Source organism: Bacillus rossius, chromosome 8, assembly GCF_032445375.1.
Source record: "Bacillus rossius redtenbacheri isolate Brsri chromosome 8, Brsri_v3, whole genome shotgun sequence".
Classification (NCBI taxonomy): Eukaryota; Metazoa; Arthropoda; class Insecta; order Phasmatodea; family Bacillidae; genus Bacillus; species Bacillus rossius.
Window position 1 is genome coordinate 48,135,024 of NC_086336.1, and position 12,910 is coordinate 48,147,933.

General features: G+C 32.5%; 1 protein-coding gene across 12 annotated transcripts in view; it reads right to left on the reverse strand.

Annotated features, from left to right (window-relative positions):
- Nucleotides 1-6,285: 6,285 nt before the first annotated feature.
- LOC134534877 (uncharacterized) overlaps nucleotides 6,286-12,910 on the reverse strand; it is a 59,425-nt gene continuing 52,800 nt past the window's right edge. For all 12 annotated transcript variants that reach the window (XM_063373539.1, XM_063373537.1, XM_063373536.1 and 9 more), the window contains exon 15: nucleotides 6,286-8,890. The gene's annotated coding sequence lies outside the window, so the exon portion shown is untranslated. The remainder of the gene's footprint in view (nucleotides 8,891-12,910) is intronic.

Below are 12,910 nucleotides of genomic sequence, written 5' to 3' on the forward strand. Positions count from 1 at the left end.
TTGTTACAAATTTTATCACCAGATAGATGTGACATGTTATCTGCTATTTGTAAAAATTCAGGCTAATATTCATAATTAAAATTTTTCATTACTATTTGCATTGCTGTAGTTAACTAGAAATAATTTACCGAGTTATCACACCTGAGAACGCCAACAAATTTACTTCTAAATTTTACGTTTTCTGAATATTTCGTGGTGTAAAAAAAATTGGAATTGGCAGGGGAAAAAGCAGTTATCTGTGAAGTTATAAGTCAAATCTGCAAGGCATTCTAACCTTGTTGCAGTTCATGATGCGGCTTGCAAAGTATGAGCAATTTAGGAAAAGAATATATAATTTTTAAGTTAGTTTTCCTTCAAGAAATCAGTATTATAAATGTATTGGAATTAATTTTCTGTCAGTTATAAACGAAAATACATACCAGTTCATTGTTCCAGATATTGTAGACATATCAAAGTGTCATCTATCATAAAGAAGTGTCATCTCCAGCAGCAACCTAAAAAAACCAATAAAATAATTTTGAAGAAACATAAATAGATGAAAAAAGTCCCATAGATAAAAACATTAATTATATTATAAACAGGCAAATTGTGTATTTGGAGGTCAATTACTGCATGTTAAATTGCATGGTCTGGACCATATAGACATGAAAGTTTTGCGCTACTTCAAAATCATCTTTTGAAGAGCTGTCGACCTGGTTCACCAGTGAACAACGAAAAACTGGATGACAAAACTGCATCCGACCTTTCAGGGGAAAAGCTGTCTCAAGGCCCAACCAACAAATAGAAACTTAACTTTTACAAGAGACAGTTTTCTCAGCCAATCCAATACTTGGTAAATAACAGAATCGTCATTGATTTTCTTTAGATAAATTATGTAACTGTGTTATCGTGCTAACACCTACCTACTTGATTTCCCCACATTATTGCTACAATTCAGGAAATGCCAGAAGCTTGCTGCTACAGATAAAAATACCAACCGGTGCCATTGTACCAAACACCTGTCATCCTTTGCCACATTACTGTAGTACTGAAAATTAATAAATGCAACAGCGTTGTAGAAATTTAGCTAAATTTAAATACGTGTAAAACAAAAATTCTGCATAATACATGAGTGCAGATTGCAACCTACCCAACAGAACACTATTAACAATTATTAATTTAAGACTTTTTCATAGCATAAAAATTTAACATTATTCCTGATTTGGTATAATACCTAAAATACATATACATGATTCAAGTAAATGAAACACAAATCATCAAAATAAGTTCTCATAACCTTAATTAGGTAGATTATTAAATAAACATAGGTTTAATAATTTTTTAGTTCTCCTTAAATGTCAAAATAATGTTTATATCATATTTGGGGGACTGTAATGCTGCAAGGGTCACCCGAAAGTGTAAATAAAGTGATAAAATTGCACTTGTGTACTCTTTGTCATTTGCACTGTCCAGTTCTTTTACACCACCCACAAAAAATTTAGGTCACTGGTACTAGCAAGAACACAGATTAAAATAATGAAAAAAACATTGTTTCTTCTTATCAGTAGTTTCATCGAAAAGAAGCTGAACTTTTTGGTTTTCAACTGTTTTTTTTCATCATGTCAACACGCCCCACACCCATTTTGGGTAGATATACATCTCTTAATACCCAAGCAGTTTGAATATATCCAGTACCTGTAATTATAAAGGAATAAATTTTGTTTCGCAGTTTGGAGTAACACAAATATTTTTTAGAATCTTTAAGTCTTACCACTGTATGCATAGCTCGGCCTACTTACCAGGTGCATATTTTCGATGCCAAGCACAGGCAGAGTCATTATCTCCCATTTTCTAGTGGTACGTAGGCATCTAACAACATGTTCATGAAGTCCACAATTAATTCTTGTTTATTTGCCCTGCTGCTCTGCCTGCGATAGATTGCACTAATAATGGTGGAATTGTTCCTTTATGTAGAATACGGGTAGGTGTTTGTAGCACTGGGCATGTTTATTTTTCTAATTTTTTTTTCTTAATGAATGTGCTATTGAAAAAAAAAACAGTAAAAGAATAAAAATTGTAAGTTACGAGGTGCACGAATTTGACAGATTAAAATTAGTAGTACAGTGATTAAAGTTGTTTGAACATGAAATTAGATGAAGTAAAAGTTCTTTCATGCTACACATTCCCAAACTAAAATTTTTTTACTAGGTACGGTACTTAGTTTTCTAGTGTATGAAGGACAAAACTTTTTACTCTGCACAGGAAATTAAATCTCTTACTTGTGGTAATAAAATGTAAAAAATATATTTTATAATTGTTTACAGTAGCCTGAACTATGAGGAAGCCAAATTACCCAAGCAAGATATAATTAACTTATTGTGCATCATGTTCATCATTCCTACCCATTAGTTCACTCACTGAGTTATGGCTACCTACACTAAGACCAGGGATTGGCATGTACTTCATCAGCATCGGGACCAATTAAATGGTCCACCAGGCATGGTGACAACACAAAAGGTTCTTTTCGTGAGTGCATGCAGCGACTAGGACTAGGGGTGTATGCAGAGGGTGACAGGAGAGGGGTTGTATCCCACCTTTACTCCAAAAAAATCCTAATAAAGAATATTCCTATCAAGAATATATCTCTCCCTTAAAAATAAATTCTCCATACACTTGAGGCCAGGATTACCAGTGCAGTCTTAAGTCACCTTCTGGAAGCACGCAATTAAGAGGTCGGTGGTAGTCAAAGCTGAACATTAATGATGCCCAGGTAAGAATAGAGGCTCCACATACGAGTCGTACCCCGAGACATCATTAAGGGCATTGCGTGCAGGACCTCATTGTTAAATCCAGGAGGTACGACAATCACATTCTGCTCATATTTAAAAACATAAGATTGCAGGGCTGAAAACCTATTGAGGCAAGTTGCTACCTGGTTGAGTAACATGAAAAACTGGCTGTTGTGCTGTTACTATTTTCATAATGCACAGAAAGTTATGACTTATTTTAATGATACTATTATTTATAAAGTCTTATTATTTTGATTGTTATTATTATTATTATGAAATTTTATTATTTAATTTGTATATTGTTCGCCCGCAAAAGTTATTTAAATATATTTTTATTAATTATGTATATCTACGAGAGCTATGCTCTATGACCTGAAATGGACTTATATGGACAGCCAATTGAGTATACCCCTCTAAGGACTAATGAACTTAACGAATAAACGATGATTTTATTCGGGGTATTACTTAAAGAAATTTTCATTGTTGGAAATTTTCGTTTTAAATTTACCGCATTTTTGTGTTTTCAATTGTATTAATAAGTGTTATTTACGGTATTTATATTGTAAATTACGCTAACCGATTTTGGTTTCGGCCAATGAGAGGCCGTGTTTTAGATGTGAGGCGTCTAGAACGTATTAATTAAGAGGTTGGTTGTATGAAGGCGTCTGATGCCGACGCAAAGGCGCGAGGCCTATTTTAAATTTGAAATATAGCTAGCTAGATTATGCCATCCGACACTCAGGATGAGCTTAAACGATGTATAAATAAATAATGTGTAAGATTATAAGGGCATATTCTGACGGATATGTTATTAGGAGTGAAAATCTGTAAGTAAAGATCTTGCATTTTGTATCGCCCATAGACATACCCAGCTGTATGTAATTTCGTCGTAAATAACTCCGATTTGACTACAAACTGATTAGTTTTCACGTAAAAGGTGTCAATTATCCTGAACTACGTCATGAATTATTAGTTCCAAGATTTAAATTATTATTTTATTTTGTGATACCCAGAGGTGAAATGGGAGTACAAGTTTCGTGTCTCTACCATATAAACTGAGTTAAGCCAAGGCAAATACGAACCCAAATATAAACATAAATAGTAATCATACTAATTATTAATTGTGCTATGATTTCAAACATTTTTCTGTTATGTAAGAATGCGTCCGTAAAAAATATCATTTGATTGATTTTCTAAACTTACACTAACGAACTTTTGTGAACGATTCATGTGTGCTACGTATTTTCCTGATGTTTTAATTTACATAAGCGCATATCCACGAGTCATGTTCAGTATCGTTAGGATTGTTTTTCTGTGATTGTTTTTATCTAATTATATTAATATTGATTTTTATCTCTACACATATGTTAGTTGTCCCTGATGAATAGCAATTTTTATTATTAATAAAAACCTGAATTCTATCCCTATGTGTTGATATATGTTACCTAGCTACCTGTGTCCAAGAGTGTGTGTTTTATGATAAATAACATTTTTTTTTGCATGTTTCTAAGGGTCAGAGTACAAGAGCATAACAGTACCATTGACACATATATATATATGTCTATATATATATTTTGAAAAATAGTGACAGCCAGTGTATATCGTCCCGACAACACACACACAACAAAAGGGTCTATATATAAATAAACGAGTACTATTAATGGTACTGGCACCAGCAGTAAGAACACACCGAAGAAGTTTAGCAGCAGTATAGTATACTGTTATCCCTACGTGTGTTCGGTAGGTACTGTCATTTATTTTATAGTAAATTAATAGGTAAGACCCTTCTCCGATTGTGCCTCCATGGTAGAATGAATAGGAGAGCCAATATAAGACATTTATTTTTAATTCATCAAATGAATATTTTAAAGTTAATGTAGTATGTACTTCTATTTTTATAACTTCCTGGTCAGATGCTTATTTTAATTTTTTGTTTCAAACTCCCTAATAGAATAAAAATGAAATGGCTAAATAAAATAATACAGATTTTTTTTTGGTAGGTGCTGCCATCTGTTGATTAAAAATTGAACTAATAAATAACACACCTTACTTGTTTCTGACTCCCTGATAGAATAGGAATGAAATGGCTGGATGGGTGCATATTTTTTTGGTAGGTGCTGCCATCTGTTGATTAAAAATTGAACTAATAAATGACACCTCTTCCTTGTTTCTGACTCCCTGTTAGAATAGGAATGAAATGGCTGGATGGGTGTGTATTTTTTGGTAGGTTCTGCCATCTGTTGGTTAAAAATTGAACTAATAAATGACACCTCTTCCTTGTTTCTGACTCCCTGGTAGAATAGAAATGAAATGGCTGGATGGGTGCGTATTTTTTGGTAGGTTCTGCCATCTGTTGGTTAAAAATTGAACTAATAAATGACACCTCTTCCTTGTTTCTGACTCCCTGGTAGAATAGAAATGAAATGGCTGGATGGGTGCTGAGTTTTTGGTAGGTGCTGCCATCTGTTGATTAAAAATTGAACTAATAAATGACACCTCTTCCTTGTTTCTGACTCCCTGGTAGAATAGAAATGAAATGGCTGGATGGGTGCGTATTTTTTGGTAGGTTCTGCCATCTGTTGGTTAAAAATTGAACTAATAAATTACACCTCTTCCTTGTTTCTGACTCCCTGGTAGAATAAAAATGAAATGGCTGGATGGGTGCTGAGTTTTTGGTAGGTTCTGCCATCTGTTGGTTAAAAATTGAACTAATAAATGACACCTCTTCCTTGTTTCTGACTCCCTGGTAGAATAGGAATGAAATGGCTGGATGGGTGTGGTTTTTTTTTTTTTGTAGGTGCTGCCATCTATTGATAAAAATTGAACTAATATACCTCTTCCTTATTTCTGACTCCCTGGTAGAATAAAAATGAAATGCTGAATTTCTTTCTTGGTTGATCAACTAAATTTTTTATTTACATTTTTTTTTATAACTGCGTGGTCACTTAGTTTAAAACTAAATTTTTAATAATGTTGATGCTATGATAAATCACAATGGGATAAAAATTCTAGCTCCTAATAATTTATATACATCAACTATAAGTTAAGCATGGAAATTATTTGAAACAATCATGAAAAACTAAGAACAATTACCCTGAATCAATGACGGCTGGAACAAAGGTCTTACCGACATAGATACATTACGTCATAAGCATAACACCAAAATTTTAGATCTCAACAACTCTAATATGGACCTCCGAATAAGTCTGCATCAACTTAAAAAAAGGCATTTCAAGCTAATCTCTTTCCCTCTTTGGGAGCTTAGCCTCCCACATCCACGAGTTTTGATACATTTTTATACTACCACATGGTTACTTGCTATTAATACTCACAAATTTTAAAAATTAACAATTTATCTAAAATAATATAAACTAAACATAATTCAGTAATAAATTATTTTTCTCATTAAATCATATGCAACACATGCGGTGCAAATAAAGTAAACTTTTAGCATAAAAAATTAAATATTTAAAATAATCTGAAATATTTAAAAATAAATAAACTAATATATATTTTTTTTCCTCCTTCCAATTTAAGACACAGCAAGAGCTGAACAAAGTGAAGAGTAAAACCAGGATCACGATTCAATCTAGTCATCTGCGCCTAACCAAGAAGTGTCTCTCTGTAAAGGATGTTCACAGAAAACACCGTACTTACCTGCAGAACTGTCTCCAATTAAGTTAAATATCTATGGTCTGTGTCTCAGCTTATTCCATAAGAAACACGGCACCAGGTTCTTCATCTCCACCCTTTTACATCCTTTATGGCCCAAGAATACTATTTATTGTACTAGTTTTTCCCTTCCCATCTATTGCACTATTTTTATCAGTCTTCTTTTCCAAGAGAAAAAAAGACAACACACTGCTCAATATTTTTTGTCAGTTCCTTCTATAAAAACAAGCACATCCTTTACAGCAGTTTGTCATGGAATGTTGCACTAGAAAGTGTGGTGAAACTCACACCAAAAAAAAATGTTTGGATACAGTTGCATCACAAAAGCCTGTCAATACGGTCCCAGTTAAAGAACCATAAACGCTGCTGCATGGCAAAACAACCCCTCTTTCTCTCTCTCTGGATGGTTTATTTTTAGCCCAGCGGTAGGCAGCACTGCGACGGCGACTGTTGGGCGGCAAACACAGCTTGATGACACAGTTCATGATATTTTACACACGCTGCTAAGATATTTCAATTAAACTGTTTATACTTACTCGTAACATATTTATTAAAAATCAACACAGGCTTGTTATTTACGCACATATTCAACAGCACAGTGCAATGTTAATTTTTTTTTTACTCAAAATGAAAAAAATGGTATCAGTGTTGCGAAAATCAGCATAAAATGTGTAATCCTTGCGTAAGTGCAACCCCAGTTCTTGTAGACATTTTATTCTAACTTCCCAACAAGGGTTTATATTAATATTACAATTTTAAATGTGTAAATGTTCAAGTGTTTAAAATAGCAAGATGTTTTCAATATTATCTCATAATGAAAGTTAAAATTTTACAGTTAAGTTATTTTCACTTTTCCTGTATTCTTTTTTTTTTCTCCCCATAAATGTACTACGTGTTAAGTGAAACAAATTTTATTTACAGCTTTATTAAAAATTTTGACTTTTTATACAGCTCTTACCAGGTTTTTTACACCGCTTTCACTAGTTTTTTTGCACTGCTATTAGTAGTTTTTATTTACCATTTTTCAGGGTCCCTCTAATCCATACACAGATAAATGCGGTAGTAACAAAGCCAATTTTAACAAGCATGCATGTTCAAGTAAATGAATGAATAACATCATGTGCAAGTACTTTGGATGAGATGAGAAAACAAACAGACAGCTTGCAAAAGATAACATATTTTCTGAAATTGAATAAACATGCCTGTTAAAAAAAAACTTAAATTACTGCAGTTCATCATTTATTATGTGTATACCTGTTCTTGTTAAATAGGGGTTAAACAGTTTGAAACAATTAATATTTGTTAAAGTGACATTTTTTTGTAAAATATTATAGCTTCACTTTTAAAATTTATAAATCCTGTACAATGGAAAAAGGTAAATCAATAAAAGATAAACAATTTTTTTAAAGCCGATTTTATTACTTTTTTTTAATTTGATGTGTAAGGAAAATTCTTCCGATGCCACACACGTTCCCAAAAAATGTGGAACAATAAATAGGAAGCAGCACAATATGAATACTCCTCCCGCGCTGGTTATAATGCGTTGTTGCCACCAATGACATGATCTGTGGTGCTACGTCCACTGGGCGTGTTTACACAACCAAAGCTGATAGTAAACTTGGGACGTTTACAAAGCAAGACTGTCTTGCACAAAAAAAAAAACTTATCACAGTAACTCCTCCAACTTTCTGACATAGTAATTAATGCAGTATGTATGATATATTTGTTTTGGTTAATACCACTGTAATACAAAAAAATGTTAAATCCATAACAGAAGACAGAACAAAATAACAGCAGCTGTTTTGTACGTAGACTTTTCACACAATTTTACAGAAGATTATACCAGCACCTATCAAAAAGGTAAATTAAATATTATCTTAAAAGGACAACTTAACACCAATAACAATGTTATTTGACATGTTCAAGGTTTTCTTATATCAAAATGAAATTTTTTTAAAAACAATAACACGGAAAGAATTCCACAAAATTACTCCTTTTTTTATAGTACTCTAAATAGTTTCAAATGAACTTTTGTTTTAAACAATAAAAAAAATTGTTTCTTTATTAACATTCATCAAAAAGTCTAACCAAAAACCAAACATTAGAAAAAACTTATTTGTATTAAAATATTTTAAACATAAATTAATGCATACAATCTTTAAGACATGATGCTGAATGTTTCCCTCAATTTTTTCATTGCAATATAGTTTGCATTAACAAAGGAAAATCGAAAGCAAATATGTGCACATTAATTTAATTTTTTTTTATATTTTAAATACATCATTAAGACTTATTTAGACAGGAAAGGCAACTGGTAATCTAAGTAATTTCCTTAAATATTATGTAAGATTTTTGGGAGAAAAAAAAAAAGAACTCTCAAAAGTTCCACACGAAAGGTACCAGCTCTCTTGCATTCTTGTGAAGGACGATGCCGCCATTTCGTTACATATCTGAAACACATCACAGTTGCAAGTAAAAAAATATTTTACAACAGTCAAATGCACATTTGAGCTCAAAACACAATATTCATTAAATATATATTAAGCAATAGCTAAAGCCCTCAATTTTCCATGGTAAAATAAATTTACAATGTAAAAAAATGTAAATGAGAGGAGGGGAAAGAAGTACAAACTAAAATGTAAATGAGAGGAGGGGAAAGAAGTACAAACTAAAATAAAAATGCTGTTTAGCCATAATTAATTAAATTTTTGTTTTGTTTGGATTCTAAGAAAATAACAGATGTTTCAACAACATGTGTTGATATATAACAAAAAAAACTGGGATACAAAAACAAGTATAAATTAGCTTGAATTTGGTTTTGCATTTTACAGATACAGTAAAACTCGCTTAATACGTTCCCGCATAACACGTTTTCCCGTTTATTAAGTTCAAAAAATTATTCCCTTGATCACTTCCATATATCCCTATTTTAATTTTTCCCTTTCATAACGTTTGTGTTTATATACGCCTCCCGCATATAACGTTTCGTGTTTGTAGAAAAAATATAAAATAATAAATAACTTTAAGCATTTGAATAATTTTTAAAGTTAATTTAAAAAATTTACGTATGTATTTACAAACTATGAGTTAAGAGTGCGAGGGAGATAATATTTTCTCGCGCGCGCGGTCAGTTGAAGTGGTTCATGTTTTCCTCGTAGGATAGCGTTGCATTCGGCCAGAAGAGCGTACGGCGCGGCACCATGTGGAAATCCCACGAACTAGTAGGAAAACGGAATGCCACCTGGAGAGGAGGGGGGGGGGGGGTAGTGGGGTGAGATAGAAAGACAAATGAAGGACTGCTGATAGGGTGGGATGAGTCAGCTGAAACAGTCGAGGCAACGGCTTTGTGATGTTCTGAGAAGCACAAGACGACACTGGACTATCATGCCCGTTTCATACAAACCAGACAGAGCGGATAGATTTTTTTTTTTCGTTTAAAGGAACGCCGATTTTATGCTTAACTGTTTCGGCGTCCATTTTATAACCTTTACGCTCCATGGATGTTACTGTGTGATTCAACACCACTTCGTTTAAATAAAAACCGTTCAACAGTTATGGTACATAAAATATTACAAAGTAAAATTATCACTCGTTTATTTTACATTTTACTGCAAGCGAAAAAAAAAAAGAACTTTAGATACAAGTCTACACTACATACCTAATAGTTTAGTATTGTCATCTATCTGACAACTGCAGAACGAAACTTCTTATTTATACCTTTTTTAATACACTTGACATTTCTGACTCGTGTTTTGTAACAAATATACCGTTGATTTGTAGAGAATAAAACACAACATAATTTGTTAATAGTTTGAGAAGATAACAGCATATTCAATTCTGAAAAATCGGCGATCTCGGCACTTTCCGCATTACAAAATATTGGCTTGACCTCAACGTTTTCTGCTCTTATCGCGCGAGGTGGCGTTAATACCAATGGCGCGTCCTGATAGGCTGGAACAGTTTTCCGCTCTGTCTGGCCGGCGCCGGCGTCCCGGCACCCGAATTACTAGGTACTGGCTCAGGCAACTGAAGCTGAATTACTCCAGGAAATATTATCCTAATCAGTTTGCTAGTTTACTATTTTCTAAATGAAAATTTGTTAATTGTTTCTCCAAATTTCGTTTCGAAGTTACAAAAAAAAAAAGTGAAGTCCGCGTAGTCTACGTTTTTGATTTTAAGAAAAGTCAAACAAGAATTTGTCTTTTTTTTTTTCCCCCGCAATGGACCTAGATAATAGTTTATATATTTTCTGTAAAATTCAAATGTCCATACTTTAATTTTAACTTTAAGTTAACTTTTATAAATGTATGTTGTGTATAATTAAGTATACCTTTTTTTATCGATCAACATAATATTTGCTCCGTAACCAATTAAGTGAACTTAAAAGTCAATATTACTGGCATTACAGTATATTACACATAAATTATTATTATTATTATTGTAATCACAACTGGTAATCATAATTTAAACAGAACTACTATAATCTATTTCATTGTACGAATTTTGACGTTTAGCTTGAGAGAAAGGTCTCTGTGAAAAGGATTGCAAAGATCTTATTTTACCAGAAAACTATTGGACTGCCAGAAACTTTTTAAAAAGTGAACGTCAAAGTTCGGACAACATGGACTTTATCTCAATGGAAGTTATTTCTGAATACAAAATATTACCATATCGGTTTTTCGAAATTGAATTACAGTTCACTATATTATCATTGTGTTAGGTATGTTGAAATTGAGCCAACTTCTCGCTACAGAAAGGAAACGTATGTCTCTTCTCATATAACATAGAACATGGTCGTGGTAACTACCCACCTATATACTACCTCTGAAGGTACAATTACTAAACTCGCATTCGCGGTGGCCTGGGTTTCAATCCTTTTTCAGAGAGTCTTGTTATATTTCAACTAGTGTATCTATATTGCGGCAAATATTAGAATAAATTATATGTGTCGTTAAGAGCCATGACCGTCTATGGTGGAAGGCCGCGGCCTAAGGTGTGGGAGGGCTTGCTGCCTGTCGCTCAGTGGCTGTTCTGTAATTGAAGCTACCGTATATCTAAATATGATACAGAGACTATAACAGCTAATGAGCGACAGCCATTAACCCTAGCACACCGCGGCCTTCCAATAAAGATGCCCACGAAATAGCCCATCGAAAATTAATATTGAAAATTGTAATTAATTTGAGTGAAAAATTATGTTTTACTTAATATTTTTTTCGTTCATGTTGCGTAGCGTTTTCTTTCCATAGGCTAGTCATAGGTTCACAAACGTAACCAAAGTAAGTTTACTCTTGGTTATTGAGCACTATATATATATATATATATATATATATATATATATATATATATATATATATATATATATATATATATATATATATATATATATATATATATATATATATATATATATATATATATATATATATATATATATATATATATATATATATATATATATATATATATAGATATATATATAGAATACATATAAAGTTTAAATATATACACAACGTGTATCTAAAACATGTACAAACTTCGGCAGGCTGTTTCTGGAAAGAATACAAGACGAAAGCCTAATAACCACTTTACTCATAAATCGAGTTACGAACCTCCGAAAATGGAATTTTCCATATCTTGAAATTAACATCATCAGTAAGTAAACTGTGGCATATGATATTTTTAGAAAGGAAACTTTACACCTTGCAAACGTGCTTTGTAATGCCTGCCCCGGTTTTTTTAAATTTATTATTAGCTTTTCAGGTGGTAAAATGTGCTAAAACAGAAATGCAGTTATATTCATTGAAGGATGTTCATTACAACCTACGTATCTAGTGGTGAAAAATTTGCGTTCTACAAAATCATCAGACGCAGTGCAAGTTATTCAAGAATAAGAAAATTTGATTTTTGGGGGTTCAAAACTCCGAATCCATTGACGAGAAAAGTATGGTACACAGGTTTACGACTTGTATTTTCGCCAGGAATATTCTGCCAGAATTTGTCAGTATGTTTTAGATACAAGTTGTATATAGAATACATTAGAAAGTTTACATATATATATATTGATATGGAATACAGTAGAAAGTTTACACATATAATATATATAATACATTACTAACTTAAAAAATGTACATAGAATACTTTAAAAAGTTAACATTCCGTGTTCGGCCCTTGCAAGAAGCGAAGTTTTACAAATCGCATCCACAAAATAATAAGTAATGTGTGCAGAAAATATAAAAGATTATGGAGTACCTATATTTTAAGAAAATTATATGAAATGAATTTACAGTAGGAGAGGTCCATGAGCGTATATAATGGGAGGGGGGGGGGGATTTTTTGGCTCATTTGGGTATGTAGTAAAGTTCAAGGTCACATAGTCGTGTATGTATTAATAAAAAGTCACGAAAATGAAATATTGTCAGTAACATTAAATTTGGGGGAAATACAATATTTCAAAAATGTTACGTGTT